Here is a 24,402-nt window from a genome sequence, read left to right as displayed (position 1 = left end):
TTGAATCTTTCAAGTATTTTTTCCACATATTGTTTTTGTGACATTTTTACACAGTTATCACTCTGGTCAAAATCTATACCAATGAAATGTCTCAGTTTACCCAAATCCTTCATTTTGAATTTTGCTGCAAGCATTTTCTTCACAACAGTTAGTTCACTTTCATCACTAGCAGCAATGATCAGGTCATCCACCCATACTATCAGAATCACCTTCTTATTTTCTGTCATTTTTGTGTAAACACAATGGTCAGCGGGGTTCTGCACAAAGTTGTTCTCACTCAGATATTCATGCAACAACTTGTTCCAATTTCGGCCTGATTGTTTTAGCCCATATAGCGACTTTTTCAACTTGCATACCAGTTTTTCATTTGTGTCGGATTTTACCTCATAACCCTCAGGTTGTTCCATGAATACCTCACAATCTATTGGTGCGTGAAGATAGGCAGCTTTAACATCCATCTGATGTAAAAGCATGTTTTCTTGTGCTGCCTTTTGCATCAACACTCTGATACTAGTCAGGTTAGCAGTAGGGGAAAATGTTTCTTCATAATCCACACCTATCCTCTGACTATATCCTTTAGCAACATAACGTGCCTTGTACTTCTCAGATCCATCAACATTGTTTTTGACTGCGTACACCCATCTACCCCCCACTGTCTTCTTACCCTCAGGCAAAGTGGTTAAGGTAAATGTGTCATTTTTACTTAGTTATTGCATCTCTTCATCCATTGCACTGACCCATTTCTCTGAGTTAGATGAAGTTATTGCTTCCTTGAATGTTTGGGGAATGTTACACATTGCTCTGTAACAATAATCCATGTTTGTAAGTACTTGATCACAATCCTCCTTATCAGTAACATATTCACTTAAATACCCAGGCCTTTTTCTCACTCTGGAAGGATACCTTGCAGCCTCGCAGTCGAGTTCATTCTCCTGTGACTGGCTGCTCATCTCAGACATGCTTACTGGGATCTGTTCCTGAGTATCTGTGTGTTCTGTACTCACATCAGTCTGTTCTCTGGTCTTGGTGGACCTGTTTGGTGTCTCAAAGTCACCCTCATCATCTGGCACCTTGTCAGTCTGTGTTTGTCTCTCTACTCTTGTTTTAGTCTCAAACTTCACCAGTCTATGCTTCTGTACTTTCCCACTGTCTGGGTAGTAGACCATATAAGCTGGACTGTTCTTGTCATAGCCAACAAAAATTCCTTTCTCACACCTTGAGTCTAGTTTTCTCTTGTTCTGCCTGTAGGCATAACACACTGACCCAAATGTCTGCATCCTGGAAAGGTTTGGCCTTCTTCCTGTCAGCATCAAATATGGTGTCTATTCTGTGCGTCTGTTAAAACATCTATTCCTCACTACAGCTGCTGCTTGCACTGCGTAAGTCCACAACTCTTTAGGTAACTGCTTCTCTATTAACATACACCTGGCCATATCAAAAAGAGTGCGCCAATTGCGTTCTGCAGTACCATTTTGGTGTGGTGAGTATGGTGCTGAGGTCTCATGCCTGATTCCATTTTTGCTAAGGAGTGCCTGATACTCATTTCCCATAAACTCTGTTCCATTGTCAGACCTGATACATTTAACTTGCCCATACGGGGCTGTATCAGCCAAAAACTTCTGTGTCGCTTTTGCTGTGTCACTCTTGTTTTTCAGAAAATACACAAACACTGCACTGGAATAGTCATCAGTGAATGATAGTGCAAATCTATATCCATCTCTGGACTCTGGGTCTACTGGACCAGCTAGGTCTGTGTGTACCAGCTCTAAGGCGGTTTTGGCTCGTGCATCAGGGTCCCTGTTTCTAGTTTGAACAAACTTTCCCTGTGTGCACACTTCACAATGCAAGACAGATTTGTCTGTTTTTCCTTTGATTGCCATACCATCAACAACCCCCTGTAATTTCTGAATGTCATCATAATTACAGTGACCGAGAATTTCATGCCATGTTTGCATGTCATAGCAACCCTTACACTGGTCTTTACCTTCAGTGTTTACTGTTTGTAGGTAGTACAGTCTGTTGTACTCATGTATTGGGAACCTTGTACCGTCTTTGTGTCGCAGGGTGTCTTTTCCTTGCTTGAAGATCATAGTTGCCCCATTTGTGGCACTGCCCCCTGCTGTCCATCAAGCAAAACTCTGCCTCCCCTCTTTGCTCTGCAACTCCAGTGCACTTGGTGCCGTCAGCCAACTCTACGTAGTGTGACTTGGGCTGGAAACTGTCGTCAAATCTCCTGAACTTCGTTATATCTGTGACAATATGCGAAGTTGCCCCTGTGTCCACCATCAGACCCTTTTTGTTGATGCCATGCTCTGACTGGAACGCTGCATCCTCGCTGCTTACCCGGAATGCGTAGTCTTTGCTACCCGACTCCTCAGAAACTTTCCGTGCGTTGTCTTGCCGCCGTTTCCGTCTGCATGTTGAGTCCCGATGGGTGGTGCTTTTACACTCGCTGCACCACTGCTTGCGCTGACACGTCCTGGCTTTGTGTCCTTTTAGTCCGCATCTGAAACACACTATGTCTGCGTTGCCGGCCCCACGGTCATTCGATTTTTCAAACGTGGAATTGTCGCTCGGTCTTGCACGTGCTTTCATGATGTTGTCATCTGACGCTGCGGCGCGCATTTTCTCTGTGTCTTCAAAGCTTCGCAGTTTAGTTTTAAATTCAGCAAAAGTCACTTCAACTTCACTTTGTGTGACATGGATAGCAAACGGTTTGAACGATTCTGGCAGTCCCTTCAAAACCATACCAATAGCCCATCACTCAATGTTTCACCAGCATTCCTCAGGGCTGTGATTATTGTCTCTGCTCGTATCACATACTCAGTCACACTCTCACTGCTGGGCTTTTGGAGCGAAGTGAGTTCTGTATACAGGCTAATTATACGAGGTTTTCCTTTACCTGCATAATAGTTTCTTAGAATCCCCAGCGCCTTCCGTCCATCGTCCGCTGCTTCTCGCATAACAAGAGACAAACTTTTGTCATCCAGAAACTGGATCAGCTCCGCGTAGGCCTCTGCATTCTTTGCTCCGTCTTCTTCTCCCTCCACGTCGGTAGGCTGCCTCAAAATAATGTCTCTTAAACCCTGCAAACGAAGGTGGCCCAAAAATTTCGTCTCCCATAGTTCGTAATTCTTTTCGTCTCCATCAAAAACTAGCCGAGCCCAACGGCTATTTGACTCAGCGGCTCGTCGGCTCATGGCGCTAGCATGGTATGCTAATCCTCACCGAGTGCACAGTACGTCGCGGCGTTTCTCTCGGTGGCAAAAAACAGATGGACGCTTTAGGAAAACTTCTTAGCTTCCTGGGCCCATAACCTGTTGGCAGAGGTATGAAAATGCGCAGTGAAATCTAACGCACATGGCAAACTTCGCCGACGATATTCTAGGGAGGAAAAAATACACATCAGCCATCGGCCATTTTGATGAACGCATACGCCCCCTAGAGCACGCTAACTTTATTAACAGCCACACAAATGCAAAGCACACATCAAACATAAATAGACTATTTGACTGTCTCCATAATTGAGAGCATTTTCTCTTCTTATTTCAACAGGCTGTGTCCCAATTCAGGGGCTGTGTCCCAATTCAGGGGCTGCACGCTTGAAGTACGCATTTTAAGTGCGGTTACGTCACCGCCATGCGACCACGGCTGTCCCAATTCGAAGTGTACTTCAAATGCATACTACAAATGCACCGTTGATTTCCCCAAATATCATGCGTGGTCTGTTGTACGTTTCGTGGTCCCATATATCCCACAATTCATAGCGCGGCAGTGGGTGTGGAGAATTTTGCCGCAAAATACGGCAGAAGGGAGCGGCCGAAGAGGTTTTTGTTTTTTTTCGAAACGTTATGGAAATCATAAAGCGAAGAGTCAGACATTCCAGTTCAGTTTGTACAGTAGACATACAAGGCAAATAAGAGTAACAATATACAGTACAATGAAATAAGAAGGATAAATAAATAAAGGATAAAAAAAGAAAAAAGAAAAAAAGGTGGGGGGATGTGACAGACTTCATAACAACTTTGTACTTGAAAGTTGTGACAGCTCATTCGTTAAACATTTCTGAATGAATTTCAATCAATGATAAACCTCTTTTATTGGAAGTTAATTTAAGAGAGTTTAAGTAATATTCAATATATATATATATATATATATATATATATATATATATATATATATATATATATATATATATATATATATATATCCCTGCAAACATTCAGATTAGTGCAGCATAAATTCATTCATGAGGGGAAATTACAGTGAGAACATGTGGAGGCTGTTAGGTGGATAACATGGTGAGTTCAGTGCATTGATGTGACATTGTCCTGAAGGATTTAGTTATTCTTTATGGTCAAGGTCAGGTGTTCGTCAGCCCCCTATCAGAGCCTATATGGATGACCTCACCATTACAACATCATCAGTTCCCGGGTGTAGGTGGATCTTGCAAGGTCTTGAGAGACTCATCTCATGGGCAAGGATGAGTTTTAAACCTTCCAAGTCAAGATCGATGGTACTGAAGAAGGGCAAGGTGACGGACAAGTTCCGGTTCTCAATTTCAGGAACCATTATTCCATCCATAACGGAACAACCAGTTAAGAGCTTGGGGAAACTCTTTGACTCCAGCCTGAAAGACTCTACTGCTATCCAGAAGGCAAATGAGGAGCTGGGAGCGTGGCTTAAGGTGGATAAGTCCGGCTTGCCTGGAAGATTTAAAGCCTGGATCTACCAGCATTCCATCCTGCCCCGAATCCTGTGGCCCTTGCTTGTCTATACAGTTCCAATAACTACTGTGGAATCCCTTGAAAGAAAGATCAGTGGCTTTCTTCGTAAGTGGCTGGGACTTCCCCGCAGTCTCACCAGCGCTGCCTTGTATGGGACAAGCAACAGCGTGCAGTTACCCTTCAGTGGTCTCACAGAAGAGTTCAAGGTGGCTCGCACACGAGAAGCCCTACAGTACAGAGATTCTAACAACTGCAAGGTGGCATCAGCAGGCATTGAGGTAAGGACAGGAAGAAAGTGGAAGGCTGAGAAGGCAGTTGAGGTGGCGGAGTCACGCCTAAGGCAGAAAACACTAATGGGGGTCTTAGCAACAGGGGGAGCAGGCTTGGGGTACGTCCCAAAGGCCCAGGTCAGCAGGGCACAGGGAAAGGAGAGACACCAGCTACTCCAGGAAGAGGTCCGAGCAGGTGTGGAGGAGGAGCGAGTAAGCAGAGCTGTAGGCCTTAAGCGGCAGGGAGCATGGACAAGGTGGGAGAGCACCTTGCAGCGCAAGGTCACCTGGGCAAACATCATGCAGGCAGACTTCCACCGGATCCGATTCCTAGTGCAGGCAGTATACGACACTCTGCCAAGCCCAGCAAACCTCCATCTGTGGGGAAAGACCGAGACACCTGCCTGTCCCCTGTGCTCTGGAAGAGGGACCCTAGAACACCTCCTTAGCAGCTGCCCAAGGGCCCTGGCCGATGGTCGGTATCGTTGGCGGCACGACCAGGTGCTCAGAGTAGTTGCTGAAAAGATTGCCTCAGCAATCAGCACCAGCAAGCATCATCATGCTCCGAGGAAGGCAATCTCTTTTATTAAGGCTGGAGAGAAACCCCAGGTGCGCCCACATTTGACAACTGGCCTTCTCAACACAGCCTCTGATTGGCAGCTACAGGCTGACCTGGGTAAACAACTAAAGTTCCCTCAGAACATTGCAAAAACATCACTCCGGTCAAACTTGATAATTATTTCTGAGGCCTCAAAACAGCTGATCATGCTGGAACTCACAGTGCCCTGGGAAGAGCGGATTGAGGAGGCTAATGAAAGGAAACGAGGAAAATACCAGGAACTAGTGCAAGAGTGCAGGGAAAGGGGCTGGAAGACTTTCTATGAGCCCATAGAAGTGGGTTGTAGGGGCTTTGCAGGACGATCACTCTGCAAAGTCCTAGGCCGGCTGGGCGTGGCTGGGGCAGCCAAGAAGAGGGCCATCCAGGCTGTGAGTGAAGCGGCAGAGAAAGCCACAAGGTGGCTGTGGATTAAGAGGGCTGATCCGTGGGTAGCTACTGGTACGCAAGTTGGGGCCTGATCACCCCCGGCTGGGTCGCCTGGGCGAGGGTGTATGATGTTGTGAGACCCAAAACACCTGATGACCCTAGGATACATCACTGAAGATGCGTACCAGTGCATCCAGGAGATGTGTCTTTATAGTATAGTGAGTTCAGTGCATTGATGTGACATTGTCCTGAAGGATTTAGTTATTCTTTATGATTAAAGAAATTGCACTAATTTATACATATTTATTATAAATAATCCTAATTACACATCTTGCTTCCATGTTTGTATCCTGTGTCACTAATACATTTTATTTTAGTTTTATACTTTGATCAATGACCTGCAGAATCTCCTTATCATATTTACGAACCATGGCTGTTGTGTGTGCCTTCGCTCCCTTTTCACTTGCGCTAGACCCCCAAAATGGCGGATCGGGCCAAAATCCTTTCCACGCCCACACCCGTGACATCACGCTCCAAAGCCCTATACCTTGGCCCAGTATGTTAAGCCAACTGTCACAAACCTGCTGGTCAAAGTGGACTGTGATCTGAAACTTGACAATTAGATCAAAGCAGTGGTAAAAGCTTCTTTCAGCTCAGGCAGCGAGCTAAAATAAAGCCAATTCTTTCACAAAGGCACGTTGACACAGTAATCAATGCCTTTGTTAGCACTCGGTTGGATTACTGTAATGCACTTTATATAGGGGTCAGTGCTTCAAACATCTACAGAGCGTCCAATATCCTGCAGCTTGAAAGTTTGAGCACATTTCCCCTATTTTAGCTTCACTTCACCTGCTGCCCATTTCTTTTTAGGATTCCTTTTAAATTATTTTATTTGCTTTTAAAGCCCTCCATGGCCTAGTCCAATCTTATTTCTCTGAGCTGCTACAGCCGTATATACCCGCCTTTCTCAAGTCAGCTGATCAGCTGTTCCTGAATGTACCCAGGACTGAGCGTAAACGCTTTTTCTGTAGCAGCTCCAAAACTGTGGAACAACATGCCTTTTGAGATAAGACCGACCTCTTCTGTGTTTTTTTTATTTATTCTATGCTGTTTTAATTTTGATGTATTATGTGTTTTATTTTTTTACTGTTTTGTTTTATTCTATCGTTCTTAACCTATTTGCCAACACCCTTAATGACTTTTACTGCCGTTTTGACGAGCCATCAGGCAGCTTTCACGCCTCCAACGGCCCCAACAATAGAGACACTTTGGAGACATTCCCCCACCTCTCCCCCATCACGACCATCAAACACTTCACCTGCAACACCCTCCTCCTCACCCCACACAAAGGAGGATTTCACACCACCTCCTCCCACCAAACTCTTCATATTCATGAAGCAGATGTGAGGAAGCAGTTTAAGAGTCTGAATGCTCGAAAAGCTCCCGGCCCAGACGGTGTGTCTCCTGCCACCCTCAGACACTGTGTAAACGAGCTGGCCCCAGTGTTTTCTGGCATTTTCAACTCCTCACTGCAGGCATGTCATGTGCCTTCAATATTGATTCAATCAATATTGAATCGGTGTGCAACTTTGCCAAAACAATGTCGGACTCTGTAGTTTTCTCTGGTCCCCTCCCCAATCAGACCAGGAGTGACATGTTTAGCCGCACGTTATCCTTAAATTGCTGGCTGTCTGAGTGTTGTCCCAGAAACGATGTGGGCTTCATAGATAATTGGCAAACCTTCTGGAGGAAACCTGGTCTTGTTAGGAGAGATGGCATCCGTCCCACTTTAGATGGAGCAGCTCTCATTTCTAGAAATATGGACAAATTTATTAAACCCCCAAAATATGACTACCCAGAGTTGGGACCAGGAAGCAGAGTTGCAGTCTTACACGCCTCTCTGCAGCTTCTCTCCTCCTGCTACCCACCCAAAAACCCATCTCCATAGAGACTGTGTCAGCTTCCAAAAAGACAAAAAACAAACTAAAAACCAGCAACAAACAACTTAAACATAAACAATTACAAAGAAAGAACAATACAGTATCCACATCTGAACCAAAGAGTAAAACAGTGAAATGTGGATTATTAAATATTAGGTCTCTCTCCTCCAAGTCTCTGTTAGTAGATGACTGTGGCGGAGGTGTGGTCCCGGGCGCGTTAGTACATGACTTAATAATTGATCAACAAATTGATTTACTCTGCCTTACAGAAACCTGGTTGCAGCAGGATGATTATGTTAGTTTAAATGAATCAACACCCCCGAGTCATTCTAACTACCAGAAATCTCGAAGCACAGGCCGAGGGGGCGGTGTGGCAGCAATTTTTCACACCAGCCTATTAATTAATGAAAGACCAAGACAGACTTTTAATTCATTCGAAAGCCTGATGCTTAACATTGTCCACCCCAGCTGTGAAACTCAGAAACCAGTCTTACTTGTTATCATCTATCGTCCACCTGGGCCTTACACAGAGTTTCTGTCTGATTTCTCAGACTTTATATCTGGTTTAGTTCTGAGCTCAGATAAAATAATTATTGTGGGTGATTTTAACATCCATGTAGATGCTAAAAATGACAGCCTCAACATGGCATTTAGTCTGTTATTAGACTCAATTGGTTTCTCTCAAAATGTAAAAGAACCCACCCACCACTTTAATCACACTCTAGATCTTGTTTTAACATATGGCATCGAACCTGAACATTTAACAGTGTTTCCTGAAAACCCTCTCCTGTCTGATCATTTCCTGATAACATTTACATTTACAATAATTGATTACACAGCAGAGGAGAGTAGACTTTATCAAAGTAGATGTCTTTCTGAAAGCACTGTAACTAAGTTTAAGAATATAATCCACCCACTGTTATCATCTCCAATGCCCTGTACCAACACAGAGCAGAGCAGCTATCTGAACGCTAGCCCAACAGAGGTCGATTATCTTGTTAATAATTTCACCTCCTCACTACGTACGACTCTGGATACTGTAGCTCCTGTGAAAACTAAGGCCTCAAATCAGAAGTACCTGACTCCGTGGTATAATTCTCAAACACGTACCCTAAAGCAGATGACTCATAATCTGGAGAGGAAATGGCGTGTCACAAATCTAGAGGATCATCATTTAGCCTGGAGAAATAGTTTGCTGCTTTATAAGAAAGCTGTCCGCAGAGCCAGAACATCTTACTATTCATCACTGATTGAAGAAAATAAGAACAACCCCAGGTTTCTCTTCAGCACTGTAGCCAGGCTGACAAAAAGTCAGAGCTCTTTTGAGCCAACCATCCCTTTAACGTTAACTAGTAATGACTTCATGAACTTCTTCACAAATAAAATTTTTTTCATTAGAGAAAAAATTACCAATAATCATCCCACAGATGTAATATTATCTACAGTTACTCTTAGTACCATTGATGTTAAGTTTGACTCTTTCTCCAATTGATCTTTCTGAGTTAACTTCAATAATTACTTCCTCCAAACCATCAACGTGTCTTTTAGACCCCATTCCTACAAAACTGCTCAAAGAAGTCCTGCCATTAATTAATTCTTCGATCTTAAATATGATCAACCTATCTCTAATAATCGGCTATGTACCACAGGCCTTCAAGCTGGCTGTAGTTAAACCTTTACTCAAAAAGCCATCTCTAGACCCAGCAATCTTAGCTAATTATAGGTCAATCTCCAACCTTCCTTTCATATCAAAAATCCTTGAAAGAGTAGTTGTCAAACAGCTAACAGATCATCTGGTGAGGAATGGTTTATTTGAAGAGTTTCAGTCAGGTTTCAGAGCTCAGCACAGCACACAAACAGCTTTAGTGAAGGTTACAAATGATCTTCTTATTGCCTCTGACAGTGGACTCATCTCTGTGCTTGTCCTGCTAGACCTCAGTGCAGCGTTCGATACTGTTGACTATAATATCTTATTAGAGCGATTAGAACATGCTGTAGGTATTACAAGTACTGCGCTGCAGTGGTTTGTATCATATCTATCTAATAGACTCCAATTCGTGCATGTAAATGGAGAGTCCTCTTCACACACTGAGGTTAATTATGGAGTTCCACAGGGTTCAGTGCTAGGACCAATTCTGTTTACATTATACATGCTTCCCTTAGGCAGTATCATTAGAAGACATAGCATACATTTTCACTGCTATGCAGATGACACCCAGCTCTATCTGTCCATGAAGCCAGATGACACACACCAATTAGTTAAACTGCAGGAATGTCTTAAAGACATAAAGACCTGGATGGCCGCTAACTTTCTGCTTCTTAATTCAGATAAAACTGAGGTTATTGTACTCGGCCCTGAAAATCTTAGAAATATGGTATCTAACCAGATTCTTAGTCTGGATGGCATTACCTTGGAGGAACCTTGGAGTCATTTTTGACCAGGACATGTCCTTCAACGCACATATTAAACAAATATGTAAGACTGCGTTCTTCCATTTGCGCAACATCTCTTAAATTAGAAATATCCTGTCTCAGAGTGACGCTGAAAAACTAGTTCATGCATTTATTACTTCCAGGCTGGACTACTGTAATTCATTATTATCAGGATGTCCAAAAAACTCCCTGAAAAGCCTTCAGCTAATCCAAAATGCTGCAGCAAGAGTCCTGACAGGGACTAGAAAGAGAGAGCATATTTCTCCTGTTTTGGCTTCCCTTCATTGGCTTCCTGTTAAATCCAGAATTGAATTCAAAATCCTGCTCCTCACATACAAGGTCTTAAATAATCAGGCCCCATCTTATCTTAATGACCTTGTAGTACCTGTTGAAATCTCCCAATTCTTTGAATCTTTGGGCTGAAGGAAGGACAGTACTCGGTGTATAAATGCTCAATCAACAATCATTTGTACTTTCAACAATACAGAGCATTTGAAACGTCCGGACGGGAGAGATGCCTTGCAGAGGGTCAGGAGCATGTCTCAAAATGGTAGAAACTTTCACAGACTTTTATAGCTAGTAACAGCCCCCCTCCTTGTCATAAAAGCTGCATCTTCACAGGTTTTTCTAATTCTTAGCGAGACTGGCTCCTGACCTTGCCTCCCTGTCTTTCTGTGTGAAAGTAGGAAGGGGGGTAAGGAATGTGGTTTTAATCTCCTCTCCCCAGACACCAAGTCTCCTGCTTACAACCTTCTTCATATGATTCAGCAATAAAACATTTCAAGAAAACAGTGTAAGACATTCACAGCCGATCAAGGATACAGAGTGATGCACACTTTATCTAATGAACTAAGAAATGATTATGTTTCTTTTATTCAAGAGTATAATAAAGACTAAACTACATACATAGCACACCATCAGAACTAGAGGATAATATATGGCCTACAGCTGTTAACCTAATTCACTACATTGACTACTGGTCATAAAATGGCATATGTTTAACTACTAGTCTCAACATACCATATCACCCTATTAGAGCGCTCCGCTCTCGCTCTGCAGGCCTACTTGTTGTTCCTAGAGTATTTAAAAGTAGAATGGGAGGGAGAGCCTTCAGTTTTCCGGCCCCTCTTCTGTGGAACCAGCTTCCAGTTTGGATTCAGGAGACAGACACTATCTCTACTTTTAAGATTAGGCTTAAAACTTTCCTTTTTGCTAAAGCATATAGTTAGGGCTGGACCAGGTGACCCTGGATCCTCCCTTAGTTATGCTGCAATAGATGTAGGCTGCCGGGGGATTCCCATGATGCATTGAGTTTTTCCTTTCCAGTCACCTTTCTCACTCACTATGTATTAATAGACCTCTCTGCATTGAATCATATCTGTTATTAACCTCTGTCTCTCTTCCACAGCATGTCTTTATCCTGTCTTCCTTCTCTCACCCCAACCGGTTGCAGCAGATGGCCGCCCTTCCCTGAGCCTGGTTCTGCCGGAGGTTTCTTCCTGTTAAAAGGGAGTTTTTCCTTCCCACTGTTGCCAAAGTGCTTGCTCATAGGGGGTCATATGATTGTTGGGTTTTTCTCTGTATCTATGAAGCGCCTTGAGGCGACTTTTGTTGTGATTTGGCGCTATATAAATAAAATTGAATTGAATTGAATTGAATTGAATTGAATTGAATTGCTTCAGTCCTCTACCATAATCCCTGTGCCCAAGAAACCTAGGATCACTGGACTAAATGACTACAGACCCGTGGCTCTGACATCTGTGGTCATGAAGTCATTTGAGCGCCCGGTTCTCTCCTATCTCAAGACCCTCACGGCCCCCCTCCTGGACCCCCTGCAGTTTGCATACAGAGCCAACAGGTCTGTAGATGACGCCATCAACATGGCCCTACACTTCATCCTGCAGCATCTGGACTCCCCAGGAACCTACGCCAGGATCCTGTTTGTGAACTTCAGCTCTGCCTTCAACACCATCCTTCCAGACCATCTCCGAGGCAAGCTTTCCCAGATGAATGTGCCTGATCCCATCTGCCGGTGGATCAGGTTAAGTGCGCATGCGCCAACCAGCGTGCAGCCTGTTACAGTCGCTCCTGCTTTTATCTTAGTTTAGCTCTTTTTTCTTACGTATTCTTTTTTTTTTCTGACTTGTATTTTCCTCCGTTTTCTATCTCTTACTCAATCATGTGGATTGAGAGAGTTTTTGTTCTTCTGGTGGCCGTGGAACTGTTACTTTTATCATGGAACGGGACCGCGGCACATCTCCTACACGCACGGACTGTTTACTCCAGAGATCAGCTGATCGCCCTGATGCCGGCCGGCTCGCTGGCCAGGCCCGCAGAAGTACCAGCTGAAATTTGGAGGAAAACACATCGGGGATGCAGAGGTCAAGGACAGAAGAGAAGAAAAAAGGTGACGGTGAGACAGCGGAGGCTCGAAGCGAGGAGGAGGTTTAAACCGTGTCTGCTGTCTATCGTGATGGGAAATGTGCGATCGTTGGCAAGTAAAATCGACGAGCTCTCAGCACTGGTACGGAGTCAGAGGGAATACCGAGAGTGTAGCCTGATGTGTTTCACCGAATCATGGCTGCACCAGGTCATTCCCGATGAGAATGCTTCCGTGGAAGGCTTCCACACTGTTCGGGCGGACAGGGACAGCATCGCTAGCGGTAAGCGTAAAGGAGGTGGGCTTGCTGTTTTAGTTAACAACCGGTGGTGTAACCCTGCCAACATAACAATCAAAGAAAGGATTTGTTGCCCGGACACTGAACTGTGTGCTGTTGGACTCAGGCCGTATTATTTACCCAGGGAATTCTCTCACGTCATCTTGGTGGCTGTTTATGTTCCCCCCTCTGCTAACCCCACAGCTGCATGTGACACTATCCACTCTGCCATAGCTCGGCTACAGACTCAGCACCCGAGTGCCTTTATTGTGATCTCGGGTGACTTCAACCATGTATCACTGGACAATACACTACCAACATTCAAACAATATGTGGACTGTCCCACCAGGGGAGAGAAAACTTTAGACTTACTGTATGCTAACGTCAAGGATGCATACAGCTCCTCCTCCCTCCCCCCACTTGGTAGGTCAGATCATAACCTGATTCACCTCACCCCCCGCTATGTGCCAATTGTGAGGAGGGAACCTGTGACCACCAGGACTGTTAGGAGGTGGTCAGAGGAGGCAATAGCGGAACTACAGGGCTGTTTCGAGGTGACCGACTGGGAAACACTCTGTGAGCCTCACGCCGAGGACATCAATGGGCTTACTGAGTGTATCACAGACTACATAACTTTCTGCACCGACTCCATTGTTCCAGCTCAGACTGTTCATTGTTACCCAAATAACAAGCCGTGGGTGACTAAGGACATCAAAGCCCTCCTCAACAACAAGAAGAGGGCTTTCAGAGGGGGCAACAAAGAGGAGGTGAGGAAGGTCCAGGTGTTACTAAAGGACAAGATCAGAGAGGCTAAGGACAATTACAGGAGGAAGCTGGAGTGGAAACTCCAGCAGAACAGCATGAGAGAGGTGTGGAGGGGCATGAAGACCATCACTGGATTCAGGCCAACCAACAGCAGGGGAGCTGAGGGAGGTGAGAATAGAGCCGACGAGTTGAATCTGTTTTTCAATAGATTCGACACCACAGTGTCTGCTCCCACCCCCACAACCTCACCTGCAGTCAGCCTGGAATCCAGAGCCACACCACTGTGCCAGCCTCTCTCTTCACATGTTGCCTCCTGTGAGATTCCTGACACCCCTCCCCCACCCATCACCTTCACTCAATACCAGGTTGAGATGCAAATGAGGAGACTTCACTCAGGCAAGGCTGCTGGACCAGACGGAGTGAGTCCCCTTGTCCTCAAGGCCTGTGCCCCCCAGCTGTGTGGAGTCTTTCATAAACTGTTTATGCTGAGTCTGAGTCTGCAGAGGGTCCCGGTGATGTGGAAGACATCATGCCTCGTCCCTGTACCAAAGACGCCTCGTCCCAGTGGCCCCCAGGATTACAGGCCCGTGGCACTGACCTCCCACATCATGAAGACCCTGGAAAGGCTCATCCTGGACCAGCTGCGACCCATAGTAAGACCACATCTGGATCCCCTTCAGTTCGCTTATCAGCCTCGTCTCGGAACAGAGGACGCCATCATCTACCTGCTCAATCGTGTCTACACCCATCTGGACCAGCCGGCGAGCACTGTGAGGGTCATGTTTTTTGACTTTTCCAGTGCTTTCAACACCATCAGGCCGACCCTCCTGGGTGATAAGTTAGCAGCGATGCAGGTGGATGCTTCTCTGGTGTCCTGGATTGTTGATTACCTGACAGGAAGACCACAATATGTACGTCTCCCACAGTGTGTGTCTGACAAGGTGATTAGCAACACAGGGGCACCACAGGGGACTGTCCTCTCCCCCTTCCTCTTCACCCTCTACACCACAGACTTCAGCCACTGCACAGAGACCTGCCATCTTCAGAAGTTTTCTGATGACTCTGCGGTGGTTGGATGCATCAGCAGGGATGATGAGACAGAGTACCGGGCTGTGGTCGACTCCTTTGTCACGTGGTGTGAGCAGAATCATCTGCAGCTCAACGTGGCAAAGACCAAGGAACTGATCGTGGACTTCAGGAAGACCAGGAAACACTTGACCCCTGTTTCAATCCAGGGGGTCAGTGTTGACATTGTGGAGGACTATAAATACCTTGGAGTACACATTGACAATAAACTGGACTGGGCTAAAAACACCACAGCACTTTACAGGAAGGGCCAGAGTCGTCTCTATTTTTTGAGGCGACTGAGGTCCTTCAACATCTGCCAGAAAATGCTGAGGATTTTCTATGAGTCTGTGGTGGCCAGTGCGATCCTCTATGCTGTTGCATGCTGGGGGAGCAGGCTGAGGGTCGCAGATGCCAACAGACTTAATAAACTGATCCGTAAGGCCAGCAATGTTGTGGGGATGGAGCTGGACTCCCTCAAGGTGGTGTCGGAGAGGCGGATGCTGTCCAAGATAAAGACAATGTTGGATAACACCTCCCACCCACTCCATGACATGCTGGTCAGTCACAGGAGCTCGTTCAGTGAGAGACTGAGATTACCGAAAAGCACCACTGAACGACACAGGAAATCATTCCTGCCTGTGGCCATCTCCCTGTACAACGCATCCACTTAACACACTGTTTGCTGCTACAACTACACATGTTTCTTTTCCAAATATTTATTTATAAGTGACTTATGTATGTATGTATGTATATATATGTATATATTGTACTATTCTTAGTTAGCGTATTGTCTGTCTTGTCTTAATGTTGGTTTAAAATGGAGCACTGTAACAAAAAATAATTTCCCCCAGGGATCAATAAAGTATTCTGATTCTGATTCTGATTCTGATTCTGATGACTACTGAAACCCTGAACCTTCCTTCCTCCAAAACATGGTCCTCCGAGCCGGAGTAGCGTTAGCGTCATGGATTCACAGCAGCCATTGACTGAAGATTTGAGACGTTCCGGTCATGATAGTCGACCTCCTGCCCACCTGCAGCAGTATGACGTTCAGTATCCTGGAAGTAGAAGTGCTCGATGTGATACAGAGAGTCAAACAGAATGCCAGCATAGTGACACAGACACACATGGGCTGCAGGATCCTGATGGGGAGTCAGGAAGACAACCAGAGACATCGCCTACTCCTTTACCCACCAATCAAGATGAGGTGATGAGGGAACTCCTGATGACAATGAGGGAGATTAGGCAACTCATGATTCAGTTATCTCCTCCCCATTCTCGCAGTTCCTCCAGATCTTCAATTCACATTGTCTCTGATGAAAGCAAATCCTCTGTTTGCAGTTTACAAGCCATTCCCCAAACACATCAGCAACATGAGCAGTTCCCAGTGATTGATCCAGCAACATGTCAATCACCCTCTCAGCCCCCCCCCCAGGTTAGCCGTCACTCTGGTGCAGTTCTGGCTGCTAGCCCTCCTTTCCCTAATTCAACAATATTAGATGCTGCAGTTCCTTCAAGTGGTTTGCCTAGACCAGTTTTTCCTACACCAGATGAGACTCCTTTTAATTTCCTGGCCACGCCACTGCAAGGTCCCCACCAGATTTCATGTGTTCAACCTGCTGTTCCTCTAGATGAAGACCCCACTCAACCTCTCGTTTGCATTCCAGAACCAAGGCAGCACCCTCCTTTAAAGCAGCAACCAGCTACATTTGATGGTTTGCATGCACAAAAACCTTCGGTACCCATTACTGCTAGTTCTAGTCACCCTGTTAGCACTAGAACACATGTGTATAAACTTGAGGGTCCTTCTTTCCCAGACCTTACCAGAGAAGATGAAATCCAGTATAGGCTGTTACGATTGGCCCTTACTAACCTGCTTGACCCTCATGAGACAGAGCATTTCAAATATCATGTCCTTCTTGATCACCTGAAAGTAGACAAAGCTAAACGGTTAGCTATTTCCTTTTCCTATGCTCCTGACCCATACACTCAAGCCATCAAAGCTCTTGATGAGCGTTATGGGCAACCAAGAGAGCTAGCATTGAAAGAGCTACGGAATATACTTGAGCTTCCTCCTATCAGAGCAGGTGATGGTCGGACTCTGGATTACTTTGCTCTTCGTGTGCAAGCTTTGGTTGGTTTGCTTAGCACTATGGGTGATCAAGGACGGACAGAAGTAAATTGTGGCTCCCATGTCGATCGCCTACTTGAAAAGTTGCCCGCAGAGCATTCCAGTCGCTTCAAACGGCACATTTACAGGGAACAAGGAGATATGATGTATGACTTACCTTTGTTCTCATCCTGGTTGCAAATGGAATGCAAGTGTCAACCAAGAAAGGACAGTCCTGTTTCATCCTTTAACCAGCCACGACCTGCCCATAAGTACACCTCTCCACTCACAACAATATTACATGGGACAAATGCATCCGATCCTGTACAGGCAGCACAACCCATCATAATGACTAAGGCAAGATGTGCATATTGCTGCTCACCTGAACACCACATTAGCAAGTGCCCTGAGTTCATTAACAAGACAAAGGATGAGAAAATAAACTGGATAAAGAGAAACAAACGGTGTTGGCGTTGTGCTAGGACTCATCAGGCCGCAAAGTGTGACCTGAGGAAAGCATGTGCCACCTGTATGGGACTACATCTACAGATCCTATGTGAGGTGAATCAGAGACCTAGAACTGAAACTAATCCTGTAGTGAGGACACTGTACTTTGATAGACCTAGCGATTGTCCCAGTGTACTATTAAAGCTTGTGAAAGTGCTCCTGCGTAATGGCAAAAGAACCCTGGAAACATATGCAATACTTGATGATGGCTCCCAACGTACCATGCTTCTGACATCTGCAGCTAAGCATCTCCACCTAACTGGGAAAGCTGAAAAATTATCACTCAGAACTGTCCATCAAGAAGTTGAAACTATTCAAGGGTCTTGTGTAAGTTTCCAGATTTCTCCCATCGCACATCCAGAGAAAACTTACACAATAATAATAATGCCTTCGCTACAAGTCACTTAGCACTTTCAGACCACACCTACCCCGTATCCTCTCTTCAACGGAGATACAAGCATCTTCAAGGTATCCCATTAACCTTCATTAACAAAGCAGCTCCACTACTGCTCATAGGCTCTGATCATACCCACCTTATTACGCCTATTGCACCAGTTAGACATGGACCATTTGGATCTCCTGCAGCAGTCAAAACCCGCTTAGGATGGACACTCCAAGGTCCAATCACAGACTTCCAACCCCAGAGCAGTTCCACACATGCCCAATGTTTGTTCACATCTTCCAGTTCAGGTTCAGGAGAACCGCTCCAGCACATCCTTGTGTCCGCTGATGGCTCGGCTCTGAATTCATTCAGCCACCTCATACTCTACCATCAGCATTACCTATGTCGTCACCGGCAGTGCCACTATCACCAGTTCCACCGCCTGTGGCTGCCATTCCGCCAGTGGTCAGGGCGCTGCCTGCTCCTGCATCACCTGGTCCTGCCTCTGCCAAGCCCCGTACATTGCCCCCAGCACCTGCAAAACTGCCCAACGGTCTGCAGGTCTGGGCCTGCCGCTGCATCCCACGCGGTTGGCATTTGGACCTGCTTTGCCGCCACCGCTGGCTACATGGTCGGCCCCCTGAACTGTCTGGCCTGCATTGTCGACCTCTAGGTCGACCCCCTGAACCTATATTAGACCTGTAGCATGTCTGATTCCTCTGCCCCCGCTTTGTGAACATATTTCTCAGTAGAAATATGGGGGCGGCTGTTGTAAAGGCTCACCTTCTAGCACATTCACTTCACCAGATGCACCTTGTTTCTTTTCCTCACCTTTGATTGGGTGTGGTGCTTCGCCTTAATCGCACTCACCTGTCACTCATTATATAAGGACTGCAACCAGAGACATCGCCTACTCCTTTACCCACCAATCAAGATGAGGTGCGTGTTGTGCGCTCTGCTGAGAAGGTGATTGGCTGCAGACTCCCATCTCTGCAGGACCTGTACACCTCCAGGACACTGCGGCGTGCAGCTCGGATCTCAGCTGACCCTTCTCACCCTGGACACAGTATGTTTGATCTGCTCCCCTCAGGCAGGAGGCTCCGGTCCATTCGCACCAGAACCTCTCGCCATAAGAACAGTTTCTTCCCCTCTGCTGTTGGACACATGAACAATAACCGTATGACTGTTCCCACCACTAACACATGACCCTACGCTGTGTTCACTGCATCATTCCATGTTTGGCACTGATCACCACCTGCAGTCATGTATATATCTATCTACTTAGCACTTTTAATTCTTATTCTTGTTTTTTTTCTCATGTCTATTTAAGCGTTATTTATGACAGTATGTTTGCACTAAGCACCGCAGCAATTTCCTTTTTTTTTTTTTTGAATTCAACATTTTTATTTTGCAAATCTTCTCCTTTTCCCCCCTTTACACCAATGAACCTCAAAATGAGACTTCTCCACAATCAAAAATCCAAGGCATATTTTAAAACGTGAACTGATGACAGTCATGATCACATTTTAGTCTCCGCTACAATGAAAACAATGAACGGTGAGAATACACAAGAGGCTGTAGTCACTGTGACCTTTGTAATCCTGAGTGGTCACTTTGATATTGTGAATATTTATTTTTCTGCAATTCACTCACTCTAAACAAATTCCCTGATTCCTTCTTATTATTTTTGGCAAAATACCTATTGCCATGTTCTAACAAAAATGACAAATCAGCAAATGCACAAAAAGAAATGTGTATGGACACCGAAGATGAAGTACAAAAAACAAGGAACAGTTATTTACAAATGTAACAAGTTAACTGAGTACATAAAGTGTAAAACTGCAAAGCCTTCATATTTATACCCTTACATTTCAACTATATTTGTTTGATGCAAAAAAAACATTCATAAAACCATTCTTATGAGCTTCTGAAAAACTGTTATTGCTCCATTTCAAAAGTGCACAGCTTCAGTTTTGAAAATAAAATACAGACTTTTTTGTTCAGGTACAATTAATATTTTGCTGAAATGTTAGCTTTAACAGAAATTTTTCATGATGACCAAGAGCACGTCAGTTAGAGAGGTAATTTAACTGCAAGTGCCAAAAAGGAAAAAGTTATGCAAATAGTAATAACAACAACAACAACAACAACGCCACAATAAATAGCAGTAATACTTGGAAAGTCAAAGTGATAGAAAACTACTATGAACTAAAGACACCAACTAGTGTAGAAAGAGTGCTACCACAATATCAACAAAAATATAAACTTCTGTTTTTCCACCTTTTTAAGAAGTTATTCCTGAGATGTGTTCAAAAAAATAAAAATAAAAATATAGATTCTGTATAATATCACATTTTCAATCGAACATGCTACACAATTTATATGACAAAGAGCACCCTTTTCAGTAAAAAAAACAAAAAACAACAACAATAGAACATATGGAAATACAATGGGCACAGACCTAAACTGTGGAAGATGAATGGCAGTTTTGACTGGCAGTCAGCTTTAGGTTGAGCGCCACTCCAGGTCCGGGAGTCATGATCTGACTCCACATGTAATTTAAAGAAGGAAATAGGAACTGTGTATTTGCTACTTTGACTGGTCACAAGGTCAGAGGTCAAAGATACTCACAGTGGTCAGCATTTTGTAAACATATTCACATCACCACAGAGCCTTTATCAGAACGCACAAAGAACAGGAAACCTCTCCCCTTCCAAAACAAGGTGTCACACACACAGCATAACACACAGTTTATTCTTTCCAATGATGCTTCCAAAAGTATCAATAAGTTTCATACACATTGCAACACAGTTTTACTTGGGGCATGTTGTTGCTTGTCTGCACACTCAAATGACCCATTCACTCCAAGCACCAATAAGTTTAGACTCTGTTATACTGAGTGCAGAGGCAGCAATTTCCTAATGTTGTAAACCTGCTCAACATTTGGCAATAAAACCCTTTCTGATTCCGATTTACTGTATAGCACTTTGGTCCTGTGCTGGGTATTTTAAAGTGCTTTATAAATAAAGATGGTTTGGATTGGATAAAATTAAATACATCTTGTTCTCTTAGACTTTATTATTGTGATCCAGTGGAACTCTTTTCCTGCTCCCTGTTATGGATCTCTGTGACTACAATAAAATTCCCTCCATCCATCACTGAACTGCACTGAAGTAAAACGTCATCCTAAACACTGCAGTACACCAAAGGACACCACTAATAAACACTGATTACACTCTGTTCTTCTTGCAGCAACAATTTTTTCTGCAGGTAACAATTTCCCATGTCACCCACAGCTGTAACTCAGCAGTAAGAATGTATTTGTCTCTATTCAAATGATGATTCAGTGAATTTGAATTATCCTGCAGCAGGAGAATGACCCCAAGCATACAGTCAAAGTCATTAAGAACTATCTTCAGTGTAGAGAAGAACAAGAAGTACTGGAAGTGATAGTACAGCCCACCACAGAACCCTGAACATCATCGAGTGTGTCTGGGTTTACATGAAGAGAGAGAAGGATGTGAGGAAGCTGGTAGGAACAACCTACCTTCAAAAACTGTGTGCAAGTGCACCTAGAAGAATTGATGCTGTTTTGAAGGCAAAAGGTGTTTACACCACTTATTGATTTATCTTTTGTTCATTCACTGCATTTTGTTGATTGATGAAAATATGGTGACTTTCAGCTCACAGGGCTCAAATAAGAGAACCAATCAGTCATATTTGTAGGTTATTGTTACGCCCCATTCTAGGGGTACAGAAACATAACATAAGGGTTGGAAAGGAAGTGACCCCACCCTGGTTCCAAAAACCATAGTCAGAAGCCAATCTTTGAAGTGAGCGGTGGTTCATTTGTATCTACACTGAAAAACTTTACTCTGGGATGAACAAAGCCCGAAATAACAAGCCCCCCCCCAAAAAAAAAGCAACAACAAAACAAGCTAAGTCAGGAAAGGAGGTGCTGTCTAAACCCTATGTGAAACATAAACCAAACAAAGGACACATGCTACACCTAACTCCCTAACTGAAATAAACAGGAGAATATTAAGGCAGCTCTCCTCTTCTGCTTCAGTGCTTATTTACAGTTTACTCTTTACAAGTGAAAATGTGTCTACATACTATGTCCAAAGCTCTGTAGGTCTTAAGGATCACACACACGAATGTCACAAAGTTTGGAGGCCAAGGATGGGTCTGCTGCTGCTGTCACCTGCTGCCGCCAACAACTGCTGGTGAGGGATGTTTTAAAAACAGCCACATGATGAGGGGACCAATAACCCACCGCCAGCTCTCCTATCAGGAAGGACCTGTAGATACTTAAAGACATAGCACAGAAACAAACTCTAGACGGCCAGGGCCGTAACAGCTATTGCCAATAACCTTCAACTATTAAAATACATTTTGCTAAAGTGACTTTAATGTCCCCTGTATTAGATCAAAATAAGAGAAAACCACTGTTGTGATACCCTTTATCTCTCACCTGGGTTTGTTGGTTTTGTCAAGTCAATTAATACAAAGAAGGACTGGCTTTGTTGAGCTGCCTCAGTTAAATCACTAACACAGGTACACACTTAGCCTGTATTTTTGTAGGAACATTACATTCTGGCAACTTAAGCTCACCATCTGTAAACTTAACATGTGAAGCTCAAGATTACAGAAAACAAACTGAAGCAAAATTAAGAGAAACTCTATATTTGTTTCTTTATCAGTACCTGTGAGAAGACTGTTCATACTGTGTTGTTCTCTCTGCAAAGTTTTCTATCAGTAAATCTCAGAGAGACAAAGTAAACATTTACCGTCAGGTCCCAAGCTACTGCTAAAGATACTGTTACTGTGCCACGTGCATATCTTTGGAAATAATGAATTAGGTGGCAAAATCTGAGAATTAAAATCAGTTAATTAACTAAAAAGATAGAAAACAAGTAGAAAACCAAATTGAAAGGAAATATGTGTCGGTGTGTCTCCTCCTGTGATAAAGCTCCACATGTACCACTGAAAACAGTTAAATTAGTTTGAATCAGAAATCAGGGCTCAAACTACTTGTTCTGAGACCATTTCTTCATTTTTCACACCAAACTGTTTGTAGCTGTCGCATTGAAATGTAATTATTATGTAATTGCAATGTTCAACATTTGGTGTTTAATCTGGATTCATGTTGTGTTGTCGCCACCTACTGGTGGGCCTGAGTGTGACGCTTTGTGGTGCGCGTGCTTTGGGGTGATGCTCAATTAAACGCACATGTCACCAGAGACTGAAGGCTCGAGCCAGAAAGAGAATGCTGGCTTGTGTAAAAGGTGGAAATATTGAAGATATGGACTACAATTGCTCATGGATGTTCAGTAGAAAGGCGCAAACAGTGTGTTGGTGCGTTTACTTTGTGTGCATGTTTTATTTGAGTTGTAATTTTTGTTCTCCTGATGTAATATCCGTGTTTTTCATTGATCATTTCACCATAGTTTTTCACGGTGTTTGCTGGTGAAAAGAAGATTAAAATACTGGCTGAACATCAGTTGGAGCATGGCCCTTCATTCTACTTCGAACATGAAAAACCTTCAGGAGCAGTTACACTGTTTAATAAGACAAACGTTACAGAGTTCATCAAATATAACTAACGCTTTAACATGATCAGGATTTCATAATACAAACTCCAACAGGAAAACAGCTGCAGAACATGTGGATCAAAATGAATTCATTAAAAAAACAACATGTGGACTTCAAGGACTAAATACACTAAAGTGAAAGGAGGAGCAAAAATTAGAGGTTTAACAGAATTTGAATTAAGTAAAAGTAGTCACCTGTGATCTTTAAAATGGTCCTGATGTGTGCTGCTGTTTATAACTTTCAACATTTCTTTGCTGCCACTGTGAATATGAATGTGGTCTTTGCCTAATTAAATAAATGTTACACTGACTCACTGCTTCATGTTCTGGTACAAACTGGCATTATATGAAAGTACAGCCCAAAACCAGTTTAGCTTGAGTTTCTTTTTTCTGGACATAAAGTCACAGCAGGTGTTGTTTCAAAGCTGGTGGACAGATTTAGTTCATTTTGGAGGTTTTAAGAGCAACTGCTGTGAAAATATTTGTAGTTTTGGAAGAAAATGATTTATGATGAATGAAGGATTGAAATTTAACTTAGGTAACACTAGAGCTGGGCGATAGAACGATAACGATATGTATCGCGATATAACTTTTACTCGATAGAGAAATTAAGCTATCGCGATAGACCTCGCCGCTCTTGTCCTCAAAAAAAAAAAAAAAAAAAAAAAAAAAAAAGGTCAGCCAATCCAAATTAAGTAGCGCAGAGCCGAACCAATCACAGCCGCAGCGTCACGTCGCGTGACTTGTTACGTACAGCACAAGTGCCAAGCCGCACGTGTGTTTGTTTGGGAAGCAGCCAGCGGGTAATGGAGGAAATGAGTGTGCCGACTAGAAAAATCAACCGAGCGTGACCGAAGAGAAAACAGATGATGGTTCCAATGCCGGAGAGATTGTCGAACGGAAGAGCCATAGAAGTTCCGTAGTGTGAAGGTATTTCGGCTATTTCAAGTCTGACAAAAAACAGA

At 44.0% G+C, this 24,402-nt stretch overlaps 1 pseudogene; it reads left to right on the top strand.

Annotated features, from left to right (window-relative positions):
• The first annotated feature begins 3,198 nt into the window (after positions 1 to 3,198).
• LOC112431612 (uncharacterized) lies at positions 3,199 to 6,110 on the top strand (annotated as a pseudogene).
• Positions 6,111 to 24,402: the final 18,292 nt, after the last annotated feature.

The sequence above is a fragment of the Maylandia zebra genome, linkage group LG3, assembly GCF_041146795.1.
Source record: "Maylandia zebra isolate NMK-2024a linkage group LG3, Mzebra_GT3a, whole genome shotgun sequence".
NCBI classification, from domain to species: Eukaryota; Metazoa; Chordata; class Actinopteri; order Cichliformes; family Cichlidae; genus Maylandia; species Maylandia zebra.
Note: the sequence above shows the minus strand (reverse complement) of the source record. Positions and strands in the feature narration are given on the sequence as shown.